A 17,169-nucleotide genomic window follows, 5' to 3' on the forward strand; every position below is an offset into this window, starting at 1 on the left:
AGATCGGAGTGACAAGTCTACAAGCCAAGAAACCAGCAGCTAGACAGAGGAAAGGGTCCTCCCCAAGAGCCTTCAGAGAGCCCTACCAACACCTGATCTCTAACTTCTAGCCTCTAGGAGAGAATAAATTCCTGTCCTTTTAAGCCACTCAGTCCTGGTAGCTTGTTACAGCAGCTGTAGGAAACTACACAGTGTTAGAGGACAAGGGAATACTGCATTATATGTAGTTAAGTGCAGGACCTTATCCTAAAATCTGTGGATTAAACCAGCCAGACTTCACCACCCCCAAGACATCACTAGTGAAACAATCTAGTCTAAGGGATCATGTGTTACATGTAAGTATTTTTTAAAATACGAAAATTCTTTCAGCATAGCTTCTCAATCCAGCACTTCTTAATCCAGATAGTACCCCTGAATCAACTGGAGAGTTTTCAGAACATATAATCATTACATCCACCTCTATTAATACATTTTTTACAGATTTTATTTTTTTAAGATTTTATTTATTTATCTTTAATGGGGAAGGGAAGGAGAGAGGAGAGAGGGAGAGAATATCAATGTACGGTTGCCTCTTGTGGGTCCCCTGCTGGGAACTGGCCTGCAACCCAGGCATGTGCCCTGTCTGGGAATCGAACCGTGATACTCTGGTTTGCAGGCCCAAACTCAATCCACTGAGCTACACCAGCCAGGGCCAGATTTTATTTATTCTTAGAGAGAGGGGACGGGTGGGAGAAAGAGGGAGAGAAACACTGATGTGCAAGAGACACATTAATTGGTTGCCTGTCATATGCCCAACTGGAGACCCAGCCCGCAACCCAAGCGTGTGCCCTGACTGGGAATCGAACCGGCAACTTTTAGGTTTGCAGGCCAGTACTCAATTCGATGAGTCACAGCAGCCAGGGCTCTATTAATATTTTTAAAAGACAAGTCAGATTAAGAACCACTATTCTAACCAAACTTGCAAACAGCCATAATAGTAGTATCTTAAGAAATGTACCCTGAAAGTGTACTTAATATGAAGGAACTACATACATATGTCTGATCCTGCCTCCAAGTTTGGGAACCAGAATGAAGCATGAGTTGTGCCAGGGAATAAGAAATTAATATGCCAACAGGTTAAACATATTTTTTTAATTTAATTCTTATTCAAGTACAGTTTTGTTTTATATTCCCTGCCCTGCCCGCCCCCAGCGCCCCCCACCTTAATTATTGTCCATGTGTCCTTTATACTTATTCATGTGAGTCCCTCCCCTTTTCCCCTATGATTCTCTCCCTTCTCCTCTCTGGACCCTGTCGGCCTGTTCCGTATTTGAGTGTCATTGGTCATATTTTGCTTGCTTGTTTGTTTTGTTGTTTAGATTCCTGTTAAAGGTGAGATCATATGGTATTTGTCTTTCACCGCCTGGCTTATTTTGCTCAACATAATGCTCTCCAGTTCCATCCATGATGTTGCAAAAGGTAGGAGCTCCTTCTTCCTTTCTGCAGCATAGAATTCCATTGTGTAAATGTACCACAGCTTTTTGATCCAGTCATTTACCGATGGGCATCTAGGTTGCTTCCAACTCTTGGCTATTGTGAATTGTGCTGCTATGAACATTGGGGTGCATAGTTTCAGTGGTTAAACATATTTTGATGCATCCATTTTTCTCATAACCCCAAATGGTAGCTAATAGAAGTTATACTGTATTACCCTGGATTTATAGTCTTTTGGATTCAATAATGCTAAGAGCAGTTAATGATGAGTATGTTATACACAGACTCCTCAAAAGTCAAAAGAAAGCAAACAAGACAATGCCAGTAAGACAGACAGAAATGTAGCGAAGGGGATAACGGGAAGCAGTCACTTCCCAAGTGCCCATTCTCAGAATGAAAGGCTGCTGGATGGTGAAGTCTGATGGAACCCATGAAAGGAAGCAGTGTAAAAGCAAGACCTGGTGACCCCGGAGAGAGGGGAAGAATGTGGTACTTTTCCTGAGCGGTTCCCACCAATGTCAGAATTCAGCTAAGCTTCTAAAAGTTTATCAGAGTTCTGTCTCGTGCCATCTGATCAAAATATCCAAATTTGTATATGAAGATATTTGTACACAGGTATTCAATGACAGTTTAGAAAGATAAAAAAAGGAAAGCAAGTGATTAAAAATACGAACTGGCAATTACAAAACAGTCATGGGATGTAAAGTATGGCATAGGGAATATAATAAATAATACTGTAAAAACTATGTATGGTGTCAGGTGAGTAACTAGACTTAGGGAGGTTATTTTGTAAGTTACATAAATGTCTAACAACTATGCTGTATGTACACCTGAAACTAATGTACCATTGAACACTGACTGTATCTGAACCAGAGAACCAGTGAATCTATAGTATAGGACATTACACAGTGGTTGAAAAGAATGAGGTGTGGATCTATACGCACGGAATCTGAGAACTCACCAAGATCTGTCAAATGAACAAAAACCCACCGGCCACACAAACGAAAATCAAGTTGGCAAAACAATGTAAGATCTCTATGTGAAAAGCAAAACCAAACAACCTCAAAGGTTGTTTATATCTGTATAAAACATGAGCATAACATATATACACAAAAATGGTGTGTGTGGGGGTAAACCTCTGCCAGTAAATAGCGGCAACCCCCACACTCAAGGGAGATATGGGGTGTGGAGGCTGGTGTGACGTGTGAACTTTAATACTGTCCTCTGTTGTGTCGTTTATTTTTTGTAAATGAGCACACACTCATGTATACTACCTTTTCATGTCTATTACATTTTAAATACCATTATAAAAACTCTTTTCAGTATTACGTAACAAAGCAAACATTTTCAAGCCATTTTTCCAGATTGAAAAAGCAGAGTAAAGGCAAACCATATCTATCGTTAGGACAGAACTCCTATTAAAATTTTTTTTTCTTTTCTTGATTCTAGAGAGAGGGGAAAGGAGGGAGAAGGAGAGGGAGAGAAACACTGACTGCCTGCCTCCTGCACGCACCCTGACTGGGGACTGAACTGGTAACCCAGGCATGTGCACTCACTGGGAATCCTGAGACCTTCTGGTTTGCAGGACAAAGCCCAACCAACTGAGCCACACCAGCCAGGGCAGAAACCCTATTTGTTAAGTAAAATACATTCTTCAAGAATAACACTCCAGCCTACATTCAATAATTTAACTAGTAAATCAAATCAGTGGAACAGGGAAAATTAGAGATTTAGTGGCTCTCTTAAACATCAGAGTGAGTATGCCTTTACTTTGGGGCAAAATGAAACTTCTATCTCAAATGACTAATAATTTTGTAGACAAAACTCTTCAGAGACAAGTAAATTATACATACGTTAAGATATTATTTATTTTTAGAGAGGGGGAAGGGAGGGAGAGCGAGAAGGGAAACCAGTGAAGTGAGAAACATCAATGGGCCACCTCCCAACCCAACCTCGCCTGGACCAGGGAAGGAGCCCCCAACCAGGCACGAGCCTGGACCCTTTGCCCTGCAGAACGATGATGCCCAACCAACTGAGCCACAGGGGTCAGGGCTCTCAATTAAACGTTCAGTCCCACCTTCCTAAAGGCTCCTCCATTCCATCAATCAATACTTCTCATGTCTCCGCAACCCAGAATCATTCCTTCTCAGACCCACTTGCTCTTTTCCCCCTCACCCACACTCTCTAGGAGTTGTCTGGGTCACTGTCTTTGCTTCCTCACCCCCTACAGTCACCCTGAACTACTACCATCTACCACTGTTAACTGCCTACAAGGGTCATCAAGGACCCCCGGACCGAATGAGCCCCAGAACCAATGATCCCACCTTTATCTTTGCAGCAGACAATGAAAACCTTAATTTAACATATATTTTACATATAACATATAATTATGTGTAATTTATATATATACATATTCACATAATCACTCTTTATGCACACATATACCTGCAAAATATACCACCTCCTAGCTATTAGAAACTTTAGCAAAAGGCCCCTTGTTTTATGTTTGTGCACACTTAAAAAAAAAAAAGACTGTACTAGCCCTGGCCAGTGTAGCTCAGTGGATTGAGGGCAGGCTATGAACCAAAGGGTTGCTGGTTCGATTCCCAGTCAGGGCATATGCCTGGGTTGTAGGCCAGGTCCCCGGGTCCCCAGTGAGGACCACATAAGAGGCAACCAACCACAACCACACATTGATATTTCTCTCCCTTTCTTCCTCCCTTCCTCTCTCTCTAAAAAAGTAAGTAAATAAAATCTTAAAAAAAAAACTGTGCTAGATTTATCTAAATCCATATACATAAAAGTGTTCCAGTGGAAAGAAAAGCTAGGATATTTTACATGACAGGATATTTTATGTGGGAAGACGTGAGACGAGTATAAACCCACTCTTCACGAAGGCGTCTAAAGAGCTGCTGTAGTGCCGTTATTTCTGAAGCATCTTTCTTTTCAATCAAACTGAAACCAAGCTAGAGAAAGCTAACTGACCCTTCTTTCTCCTTCTCCCATCATCATGGCCACACATCAGTGAATAATAGGATATTAGGAAAATACACAATAATTGTATAAGCTTTTACCACATGATCTAGTAGGTAAACGAATGGTCGTGAAAAATCCATTTTCCAATCTCCCACTTCTCAAGTGACCTATAAATTGCTCTCTCTAAAAATCTGTCCCACCATCACCAACGGAAACATCTTTTTTAAAAAAATCGTTACCTGAGGTTATCTTTTTCACTGCTTTTAGAGAGAGGAAGGGAGAGAAATATTGATCAGAGGCCAGACCAGGAAATCGTAGGCAATTCATCCAGGGGTCTCACGCACCTGCGCCCAGACTGGGGATCGAACTGGCAATCTAGACATGTGCCCTGACCAGGAACTGAGCCTGTAATCTTTCAGCTACAGGATAACTTTCCAACCGAGCCACACGGGGCAGGGCTGGTAACATCTAATATGGTAGCGGTCTGGTAACATTCCTGGGGGGTGGGGTCTAGACTTGCACTGCCCAGGACAGTAGCTACTAGTTACATGTGGCTACTAAGCATGTAACATGTGGCTAGTGTGAATTAAGATGTGGTATTAATGTTATAATTTATTATCGAACGAATGGTATTCTGAACATATTAAAAATAATTTCACCTGTTTAAAATTTTCAAGTGAAAACTTATATATTACATGTGTGGACTGTATTATACTCATATTTCTATTGCATAGTGCCTCATTAGAGACACAAACGAAAGGGCTAGAAAAGATGCCATCCTCTTGTAGTATGTCACCAATAATTTCCTTCTGAAAGTTATTTCTGTGAATTGTTCCAGTAGGCTTGTAAGAAAATCTTAATGGCATGAGCTTGAATTTCTTTCAGGAATGAGACTGAAGAATCAGTTTATTTTATCCATTCGAAAATTTCCTTGAAAGCTCTAAATTCTTGCCACTTCTTCCTCTTCCTTCAAGTCATTTTTTTTGTAAAAGTCTGTTGGTCACAGAACACTTAAATTGTTTCAGGGAAATTTAGATGCCTGGATAAAATTAAACTTCTCAGAAATTAGCACTGAGTGAATCCCACAGTTTTTCTGGTTGACCAAAGACTCATTGCTCAATGTGGGAGAGATGGGTGTGGCAATAAATTCCAGTTCTCTGAGCTGGATAATCAGGAAAAAAAGGCTTTCCGCTCTAATGCAGCAAAAGCAAGATCTCACTGCTTAAGTGTCTACTTCGACTTGAATGGGGGAGTGGGAGGGGGGACAGGAGAGCTTAATGGCAATTTACCCACATTTTGCCACGTATAATGTGCACTTCCTGCCCAAATTTTTGAGGGGAAAATAGGACACACGAGAGGCAACCATATATTGATATTTTCTCTCCCTCTTTCCTTCCCTTCCCCTTTAAAGATAAATAAATTTTTAAAAAAGTAATAACATCGTCCTTCATGATATGATAAGAGTTATATGAGCCCAGACTGGTGTGGCTCACTTGGTTGGAGCACTGACCCACAGACCGAAAGGTTGCAGGTTTGATTCCCAGTCAGGGCACGTAGAAAAAAAAAAGTTTTATGATAATGATAAACTATGTATTCAATGCTTCTCTCCTGATAAAGCAAATTTACATTAGTTCATTAATACAGTCTAATTAATTATCTGAGGGCATACATTTATAAGACAATTGAGTACATAAAAGTACAAAAATTGGTTGTAAAGAAAAGCTCTGGGAATGACAAACTATTATTACTCAGGCTTCACTGGTTCTATAACTAAAGCAAATCAGCACAAACTTTAAACTTTTCTGGCTACAGAATGAAAAATTTTCTTTAAAACTTCAATACATAATTATTTGTCATAGGAATGCTACAAAATGTAGGAACAACAGTCTTGGTTTCTAATTGTAATTCTGCTGTGCATGTGTCACATGCATAAACTCCTTGAGAATTTAGTAGTTATTTTTAGCTCAACCTCCCTTCAGTGCCAAATGTCTACAAACAATTTTTATCACAACCTCCCTTCAGTGCCAAATGTCTACAAACAATTTTTATCACAGATGAAAAGACCTATCTCATATTATCACTCCAGCTGGAAGTAATGTGTAAAACCGTTCCTCTAATCCAGCAATTTCCAACCTTTTTCAGTTCATGGCACACATAAACTAATTACTGAAATTCTGTGGCACCAAAAAATGTATTTTTTTGTTGATCTGATAAAAATAGGTATAATTCTTATTCACATCAGATGGCTATTGTTGTGTTGGCTATTATCTTTTCTCACTTGACAATCTAAGGGGAAAAAGGTCAATGCCCCTGATTAAAGAGTCAGATACCATGTTTTAAAAATTCTCGCGGCACATCGGTATGCCTTTCGCAGCACACCGGTTGAAAACGCTGCTCTAAACTTCTGTAAAACTCGCTCGTACCACTCCATAGTAAGGACCAGAGGCTACTTTAAAGAGTCTCTTTAATTCCCCTATAGATGCTACCTTTTGGGAAGGCAGGGATCTCAGTTAATATAAATTTGTACCCTATACAGTCTCTAATACGGTGTCTGCATTTTTATCCACCAATACATTTTACTGGATTAGTTGGACAGTACTTGGCAGCAATGTAGTTCCTGCCTGTCCATGCTTCCCAACCCCCTCTTCTCCTTACCGGATGTGGTGATCAGCCAGCAACAGGAAAAGTGTTACTTCAGCAGTCTTAACTCTAATACATAAATTACAACATCAACAAAATGCTTATTTAAGAGTTCACAGAGGATCTAGGATGTTATGGCCTAGCAAGCAACTCTAAAGACTATCTCACAGCTAGATCTCTGCCCTTCCACTGCCCCTAATACAGAAAAATCTGTTAATATCACTATACTAATACTCTATACTAGTGCAATGTATATAAAATATCAATACATATCTTTAGACACATCACTGGATGAATGGAAGCAAACTGATTATATTGAGAGTAATGAGTTGATTTCAAAGTTGTATCTGAGTACTATCCACTCAGACACACTAAGTCCATCTTTGTCAGCTCACAGCTCTCCTAGTTGTGATTCTTAAGAGGATCCTATTAAAGACCCCTGAATGACTGTAAAACCCAGATTCCAGATTATGCCCAAGCAAACTCATCCTCTTGACGCACAAATGAGGGGGGACCCCAAAACAACAGGAATTATCTTCTGGAGGGTGGGCCCCTTATAGTACAGGCTTCCTCTGATAGGTGAGTGTTTTACAACAGGAGCCCATCTGTTTCAGTGTACCAACTAGTATTGTTGTGAGAGGCTGCGTTCGGCTTCAGTTAAACTTTTTTGGAAGACTCCTCCAATGCCACCTTCCCAAAGGAATGGGAAGACTCTTCCATTCCATCTCAAGAATGGGTGATTTCCGGCTCACACCCAAACCAGCAGTTTTTGGCCAAAACCAGCATGACTCTTCCTATTCACTCATCTTGCCTTGAGCAACTTTTTTGTTTCCCCAGTATAAAAACGTCCTCAAAGGGGAACATTCTGCCCATGTGGAAGAGGAGAGACAAAATAACTGCAGAAGCACTAAAAAGCATCAAAATTGTCCAGTTCCAAAACTGTTTTGGGCAGTGGAAAATATTCGATAGGTATATTGCATCAAATGAAGACTACTTTGAAAGTGACTGAAGTTTAAACACATAAGAATAAACATACAATTTTTTATAAGTAAATTCCACTGGGGGGGATTTATAACGTTACCTATCATACAATTTACAGACCATCTATCTGGACCCTTTATTTGCACACTACACAGTACTTCATAAATCCTTCAGTTATGGCCACTGTTGGGTATTTGGTTAACTAAATCTACTGAATAAGATCATGGATGCATTTGTCTTATGTTAAGTTCCATTCTACGACAAAGATTAACTTATCAGAGATGACAGTTTTCTACCTCCCAGCAACCTTATTTATGATTCATTAATATTAACTTTATGGTCCACGCCAGGAAGTGAATGAAATTCAGTTCTCAAAGACACTACTCCGTGAGTTTATACACTCAGAAATTGAGATTGAAGGCCTTCAAGTTTTATCCGGAGACCCAAGGGACTTCTGCCTTGAGGCAAAAGCATCTCTCGAAACTGCACCACATTACTAGTCTCTTAATCGGGGCAGCTGTAGGAAATTAAGTTTTACTTGGGGAATGCTAAAAATCATAATTAGACACTCCAGCAGAAGCAATACGACAAAGCAAAAATACAATTCCCTAATAAAGCTTTCAAAACTTTTTTCTGTCGCGGACTGAAGTATGCAGCTAAGGATGGAAACTCGAAACATTTGCCTTTTCTTTAAAATTATATAAAGCTTTTCTTAAAATCAAAGTATTTTCATGCTCCCCCCCCCCCCTTGCTTCTATACTCTCAGAGCCAGCGAACACGACTTTCCTGGCCGAGGCACCGCACTCTGGGGATGTGGCCTTGGGGCGGGGTTGGCAGACAAGCAAGCTAGAGAGAGAAAGGTGGCAGGGAGCTGTTCCAATGACACTACCTGACTGCCCTCTGACCTTCAGGAGATAAACAAGAGTGACCCCCTAGTCCGCAGGCTTCGTGAGTGGCTGGGCCTAAGAACAGAGGACGTGGCAAGCCAGACACGAAACAGTACCCCAGAGAACATAATGCCGGGAGCCACAGTTCGCCAGGATGGAGGCCCCTTCCCAAAGCGCGCCAGAAGGCAAGCAGCGGCCTCCAACCTAGGGTGCCCCCCAAAGGCCACAGGGTCGCGAGCCGGATCAGGCCCCAAGTCGCCGAACTAGCAGAAACACAGGCCACGAACAAGGGAGACCGCTGCCGCACCATGGGCGAGGTAAAAAAAGAAAGCGAAAAAGGACGAGTCTGCGGAGAAAGGGTTGAGCTCCGCTGTACCTACCTTCCCCGGTAGCACCTACAGCGAAACTCGCCACTGCCGCAGCTCACCCACCGGCTCAGCTCACCCACCGGCTCAGCTCACGCGCGCAAGGACCACCTAACCGGAAGTGGCTCTTCGCACCGCCCTTACCCGCCTCTCCAGCAGCGGTTTGACCAATCAACAGCAAACCCGCATATGATGTAAAGCTTCCCTGGGTAGCTATTGGTCCCACAATCGCGTAGCCGGGATTGGCTGGAAAGCGCCACGTCCCCGCCAGCGCGCCTAGTTGCGTGGACCGAACTTCAGCCCAGCTGGTCCTGGGTCCTGCGGGATGGCCAACCCCGGCCCCAGCCCCAGCCCCACACTCGGGGCAGCTGGTGGGCGGGGCCGCCTGGCTGCCACGTCCTGGTTCACAGCGCGTGACTAGGACTCCGCAGGGCTTCTTGGATTAATTACCCTGCTAGTTATTACGTACCTAGGAGCGCCTAGTGCTGAATTAATCCCACTGTATGGTAAATTAAAAAGGGGAGCATACTAAACCGGAGAAGCTCAGAGGCGGCTTGCAATGACAGGGCTTAGAACTTCAGAGCCCGAAAGTAACCTCATAGATTGATCTGAACTTAAAAATTCCTGATATCTTGTCATGGGGGTTGGTCATGTCCTAGGCCTGTAGCTTCCTTGACAAAGGTCAGTGTTTATGTGCATCTAAAATGACATACTGTTGAAATGTCAGAGTAATCTTCCTGACCCCATCAATGCGCAACTGTGGACACCAGGAGACAGAGGAGCCCCTCATTGTTATCTTATTCCTCTCATACCATCACTATGTGTTGTAAATGTTTAACTATCAGTTAATAAACTGATACCCACCAATACTCCTGTACCCACCCGTGCAAAAGAAGTATGGATTTCTCCATCTTGCTGTTTATCCAATCCCAGAGGTTTCCCAGCTTTGCTTTCTCCCATCTCCCTAAACCACCGGGGGATTTCATTGAACCCTCCTAACACCTCCTTTGATTCTATTGTATAGAATAAACTGCAAAACTGCGATTCTCCGAGGCATTTTCTCAATCCATTTATATTTTGCTTCCCAGCAATTGTCATCAGATTGGCTCAATACACTGATAAAAATTCTCCACAGGTTGAATATTTTTACATCAACAGTATCAATTCCTGACTGTATTGAACAACCCTAACTTCTTTCCCTTTAGCATTACCTCTCTGACGGGGTAGTAGGCTCTTCACTCTGGCTTCAGAGTAAAGAGTATCCAGAGTATCTTTTCACTTTATTTCCCACCACTCCCTCTCACACACCTTGCTTTCTGACCACCATCATGTTTTCTAACAGCCCCGCCCTTTCACCTCTTTCATCATCAAGTTACCCCCTAGACCTGGAATAAGTGCATTTTCCAGATTTTTTGACTCGTGAATACCAGTAGAAGTTGCTGGTTCATAGACATCAGGATTAAGACGTTAGCCGTATCAGCTTTCCCTAACCTCATTAGGCATAGTAAGTCCTTCCTTATTTGCTTTCATGACATTACATATCTTCAGTACAGTTTGCCGAATTTCAGTATAAAACACTGCAAGTGTCCTCCTCCAGACTAAGCTCGAGGGTAGAGATCTGCCTTATTCCTTTTTGTATCTTTGGCTCTGAGCTTACTGCTTAAATAATGTTGAGAACAGAATGCACATCACTGATTAAGAGAAACAAAATTATTCACTTAGTTTCATGTCATGAAATTAAAACAAATATGAGGGCTACTATGTTTGCAGCACAAATGGAGTATAAACCTACTGTGTTCTCCGCACATAAAGCCTCTGTACTTTGAAATCCAGTTGAGATAAATCGTATGCTCATGAAGGAGTTTAATACAAAGTAAGTTAATTTTCTTTTAAGCGCTGAGATGAGAGGTTGACAACTAATGCTTCTAGAATTTAAAGGAGGGACAGTGATCCTTGGTGGTAGCCAGAGAGGGCTTCTAAGAAGGTCTGACTCAGGCTAGACTAATAAAGTCATGAATGAACTATTCAGCAAGAGTAATAATAGGAACAAAGGCAAGCGAGGGAGAGAGTGGAAGGTAAATTTTCCGACCAGGTAGGAGGCTACAGATGTTTAAAAAAAAAAAAAAAAAAAGGTGGGGCAGAGCCATGAAGGGAAAGCCTAAGTGGTAAATATTTTTTCTTAATTTTTATTGTTGGCACTATTACAGATGTCCCCATTTTCTCCTCTTTACCTACCTCCACCCAGCACCCAACCCCCTTCCTTCCGGCCATCATCACTCTGTTGTTTGTGTCTGTGAGTTATGCATGTATGTTCTTTGGCTAATCCTTACCTCTTCTTTCTAGATGGTAAACGCCTATAGGTAATGAAAGGTCTTAATAAGCTGGGGAGCCTGAGGCTGAAGGCAATAAGAATTATTGGTCTTCTTCTGAAGATTTCTATCTAAGCTTACGTCTATGGGGGAGGTGGAGCGAGATTAAAAGTTCTTTGGGGGATTAACTATAGAACAGGCTTCATTCACAGGGTTTTTTTGTTTTTTTTTTTTACTATTTTGCTTAATTTTTTTAAGTGAATAAATTTTGTTTAAGGAATTTCATGTTTTGAGTTCTTCCACTGCCTTAGTTCTTCCTGAGTTTGAACCTTAATCCCTGTTTTGCTCAATCTAGCTGCCACGGTCAGTCATTTCACGATTCTTTTAGTTGAGCTTCTTTAATCTCCACTTGAATATGGACATACTTCAAAATTTCCCAACTATAATCATCGGGACCCAATTTCTTCAGGCAGTGTACTTTAGGGCCCACTAAACATGAGTAAATTCAAATCATACTCACTCCTAAGCTGTTACTCCCTAGAATAGCACAGATCTTTGGGATATACAAAAACCTAAGATAAAAATAATTAGATTATGAGGTCTTTCATAGTTTTAGCAGTTCTGTCTTATAGTTCCTTCCCACAGTTCTAACACACAGTTCTTTTGTTTGTTTGTTTTAACACACAGTTCTGTGGATAAAGGAATCACGTATTTATTCTGTGAGGCATTTCCAACAATGTAGGTCTGTAGAAAAACCCCATCAGGATAGCCCTCAACTAAAAAACTATTTTTTAAAGATTTTATTCATTACTTTTTAGAGAGAAGGGAACAAATGGAGAAGGAGAGGGAGAGAAACATGGATCAGTTCCTTCTCTCAAGCCCCCAACTGGGGATCTGGCCCACAACCCAGGCATGTGCCCTGACCGGGAATCAAACCAGCAACCTTTTGGTTTGCAGTGCAACACTAAATCCACAGAGCCATACCAGCCGGGGATGAGAAATGATTTTTAAAAGGCCTCTTTGAAGTCGGGAACTGTGCTAGGTACCAGTGAACCCACACCTAACAGCCTTAAAGAAACTGCAGCCTGGTGAAAACAATCACCACCTTGGATGCGTCGTCCTAGAGGATAAGGTAGTGGCCCTCTGCCAAAGATGGGGCTCTCCAACCCTGTTATTCCCTGTGGATAAAGGCCTGGCCTAGCCAGCAATGAAAAGGGAGAGTAACACTATATACAAGGGAAAATGTTAAAGTGGAAATAACACATTTTGGACATACTTCAAAATTTCCAAAATTTTGGACTTAGGGACTGCTTGGATGAAAAAAATGAAAAAACATTAAAAAATGTAAAGTTTTAATCATAAGAAACTGGGAGAATAAGGAAGGTGCGTGGAAAAGAAGGGAAATGAGTTGATTCAAGATATGGTAAGTATACGGTGTAGCCAAACACCTCAAAGGAAAGAAATAGGAGTTCGATTGGTAGCGGGAGCTGAGAGCGAGAACAGACCCCAGAGAGCCCTGAGCAGCTCCACCACCGCTGGCTTAGTTACCATCACACCCAGGGCACAGCCACAGCTGCTGCAGCTGCCCAGTCACTAGCACCACAACCGCAGTGGACACCAAGCCCGGCACCTCAGGCCCCCAGGGCTTCACATCAGCAGCCCTTGCTAGTGCAGACAAGAAGATCATCAAAAACAAAGGTTTGGGGAACAGTAAAATGGCCCAATGTAAGAAACAGATATGGTTTCATCAACAGGGATGACACCAAGGAAGATGCATTCGTACACCAGACTGTGCTAAAGAATAACCAGGAAGTACCTTTGCAATGTAGGAGGAGATGGAAGAGACTGTGGAATCTGATGTCGTTCAAGGAGAAAAGGGTGCAGAGGCAGCAAATATTACAGGCCCTGGTAGAGTTTCATGCAAGGCAGGAAATACATGCGCAGCAGACCTAACCGTTACAGGTATTGTCCGTGTTGCAGGGTTCCTCCACGCAATTACCAGCAGGATTACTAGAACATTGAGGGTGGGGAAAAGAATGAAAGATCAGAGAGTGCTCCTGGAGGCCAGGCGCAACCACAGCGCCAGTCCGACTGCAGGTGATGATTCCCACCTTACTACATGCAGAGACCCTAGGGGCCCCGACCACAGTTTCCCAACCATCCTGGCACAGAAAGAAGTGATGACAGGTGCTGAAACCAGGGTGCAGGAGAACAAGGTAGACCAGTGAGGGAGAATACGTATAGCAGCTACAGATCACGATTTTGCAGAGGCCCTCCTCTCTAAAGACAGCCTAGAAAGGGCAGTGATGAAGAAGATAAGGAAAATCAAGGAGATGAGATGCAAGGTCAGCAGCCACCTCAATGTCAGTACCCCCACAACTTCAATTATTGATGCAGATGCCCACAAAATCCTAAACTACAAGCTGGCAAAGAGACAAGCAGCTGATCCACCAACTGAGAATCGGGCAGGGAGGGGTTGAATTAACGCTGCTTTACCATCTCTACCATCATCGGGTTGAGTCATTCAATAAGAAGAAATGAATATGAAATTTCAGCAAGAAATGAACGAAAGGAAACTTCCAGCCAAAATGGAGATGTAGGTACACTTTGCCTCCTTGCACAACCAAAAGAAGGACAGCAACAAACTTAAAAGCAGAAAACAACTAGAACTGCCAGAAATTTGAACTGTATGGAAGTCTGACAACCAAGGAGTTAAAGAAGAAACATTCATATAGACCAGTAGGAGCAGCGGAGACAGGCAGCCAGGTCAGAGAGGACTCACAGCAAAGCAGTGGTTGGAGGACCGGGGTGGGCAGCAGCTGGCGGACCTGGGAAGGCAGTGGCTTACAGACAGGGGTGTCCCACATTTGTGTACAGATAAACTGGGAGAAACAACTGGAGAGCAAGATAGACCAAGCAACCCAGGGTTCAAGCACAGGGAAATAAAGCCTTGAAACCTCTGATTGAAAAAAACCTGTGGGGGTTGCAGCAATGGGAGAAACTCCCAGCCTCACAGGAGAGTTTGTTGGAGAGACCCTCAGGGTCCTAGAATGTACACAAACCCACCCACCAAGAAATAAGCACCAGAAGGGCACAATTTGCCTGCTGGCAGCGGAGGAAGTGACTGAAAGCCAGCAAAAAGTGGAGCAAGCGGCACTGTTCCCTCTAGGACTCCTGCCCCACATACAGTGCCACATCAGAGCTATGTGGGTGCCCCACCACAACTATGTGTGGTGCTCCACCCTGGCGAATACCTAAGGCTCCTCCCCTTACTATATAACAGGCACACCAAGACAAAAATATGTGGCTCAAATGAAAGCTCCAGAAAAAAATACAACTAAGTGATGAAAAGACAGCCAACCTATCAGATGCACAGTTCAAACCACTGGTAATCAGGATGCTCACAGAAATGGTTGGTTGAGTATGGTCACAAAAGTGAGGAAAAAGTAAAGGCTATGAAAAGTGATATAAAGGGACCCAATAGTGAAGGGAAGGAAACTGGGATTCAAATCAATGGTTTGGAGCAGAAGAAGGAAATAAACATTTAATCAGAACAGAATGAAGAAACAAGAATTTTAAAAAATGAGGAGAGGCTTAGGAACTTCTGGGACAACTTTAAACACTCCAAGATCTGAATCATAGGGATGCCAGGAGAAAAGGAAGAGTAAGAAACTGAAAACTTATTTGAAAACATAATGAGGGAGAACTTTCCTGATCTGGCAAAAGAAATAAACTTCCAGGAAATCCAGGAAGCTCAGAGAGTCCCAAAGAAGTTGGATCCAAGGAAGCACACACAAAGGCACATCATAATTACATTAGCCAAAATTAAAGATAAGGAGAGAATCTTAAAAGCAGCAAGAGAAAAGGAGACAGTTATTTACAGAGAATTCCCAGAAGACTATCAGCTGATTTCTCAAAAGAAACCTTGTAGGCAAGAAGGGGCTGGAAAGAAGTATTTCAGGTCATGAAAGGCAAGCACCTACATCCAAAATTACTCTATCCAGCCCTGGCTGGTGTAGCTCAGTGGATTGAGCGCGGGTCTAGAACCAAAGGATCGTGGTTCGATTCCCAGTCAGGGCACATGCCTGGGTTGCAGGCCAATTCCCAGCAGGGGACGCATGAGAGGCAACCATACATTGATATTTCTCTCCCTCTCTCCTTCCCCTCCCCTCTAAAGATAAATAAATAAAATCTTTAAAAAAATTACTCTATCCAGCAAAGCTATTATTTAGAATGGAAGGGCAGACAAAGTGCTTCCCAGATAAGGTCAAGTTAAAGGAGTTCATCATCATCATCACCAAACCTTTATTACGTGGAGTGTTAAAGGAACTTATCTAAGAAAAAGAAGATAAAAATACCAATGGTAAAATGACAACAAACTCACAACTATGAACAACTAAATCTAAAAACAAAACAAAACAAACTAAGCAAACAACTAGAACAGGAACAGACTCACAGAAATAGAGATCACCTGCAGGGTTATCAGGGGGAGGGGTGAGAGTGGGGGAAAGGTACAGGGAATAAGAAGCATAAATAGTAGGTACCAAATAGACAGGGGGAGGTGAAGAATAGTAAGGTTGCCTGGCTGGTGTAGCTCAGTGGATTGAGTGCGGGCCCGCGAACTAGAGTATCGTGGTTCGATTCCCAGTCAGGGCACATGCCTGGGTTGCAGGCCAGTTCCCAGCTTCCAGCAGGGGACGCACAAAAGGCAACCATACATTGATATTTCTCTCCCTCTCTCCTTCGCTTCCCCTCTAAAGATAAATAAATAAATCTCTAAAAAAAAGAATAGTAAGGTTAATAAAGCCAAATAACATATGTATGACCCATGGACATGAACTAAGGTGGGGAATGATGGTAGGAGGGGCTGCAGAGCAGAGGGGAAAAAACGGGACAACTGCAATAGCATAATCAATAAAACATAATAAAGAAAAAGAAGGGGAAGGGGCAAGCCGAGGAACAGGACTAGAGGGCTCATGAGCACGGACAATGGGGGAGAGAGGATTGACTGTGGGAGTTGGGGGGATGGGGTAGGGAAGAGCAATGGGGAAATCATGGGACAACTGTACCTGAACAACAATAAAAATTTTTAAAAATTAAAAAGAAATGAACAAAACATTGGAGCTGAAGACCTTAAGGGCTTGCTTTTTGCCTGTTCACCAGATGACTAGAACTATCTCCGTTGTCTACAGAGCATGAGGTTTTTTTAATTATTATTTTTACCTAAAGATGTCTGGTTTTGGTAATGACAAATGTGGTTTTTTTTTTTTTAAAGCAGGGGGTTTCTTAATACACCTTTAAAGTTTTTAAAATTGTTTTATATATGGTTGTGATTTTTTTCTAAACAACATGAAACCTTTTAATAGAGGCTTTTTCTTTTTTTTGAGAGGAAGGGAAGGAGAAAGAGGGAGAGAAACATCAATGTGGTTGCCTCTCAAGGCATCCCTTACTGGGGACCTGGCCTGCAACCCAAGCAGGTGCCCTGACTGGGAATTGAACCAGCGACCCCTTGGTTAACAGGTCAGCACTCAATCCACT

General features: G+C 42.4%; 1 protein-coding gene, 1 non-coding gene and 1 pseudogene across 2 annotated transcripts in view; 1 reads left to right on the forward strand and 2 right to left on the reverse strand.

The window, feature by feature from the left end:
* The window catches only part of CALU (calumenin), a 25,609-nt gene extending 16,152 nt beyond the window's left edge, over positions 1-9,457 (reverse strand). The window contains exon 1 of the mRNA XM_037049260.1: positions 9,338-9,457. The gene's annotated coding sequence lies outside the window, so the exon portion shown is untranslated. The remainder of the gene's footprint in view (positions 1-9,337) is intronic.
* LOC118989213 (Y-box-binding protein 1-like) lies at positions 9,266-14,111 on the forward strand (annotated as a pseudogene).
* On the reverse strand, positions 12,251-12,408 carry LOC118989263 (small nucleolar RNA SNORA18). The gene has a single exon (XR_005066979.1). It is a non-coding gene; the product is annotated as a small nucleolar RNA SNORA18 (small nucleolar RNA).
* Positions 14,112-17,169: the final 3,058 nt, after the last annotated feature.

Source organism: Sturnira hondurensis, unplaced genomic scaffold (assembly GCF_014824575.4).
Source record: "Sturnira hondurensis isolate 20B ecotype Veracruz unplaced genomic scaffold, ASM1482457v3 Scaffold0006437, whole genome shotgun sequence".
Lineage (NCBI taxonomy): Eukaryota > Metazoa > Chordata > Mammalia > Chiroptera > Phyllostomidae > Sturnira > Sturnira hondurensis.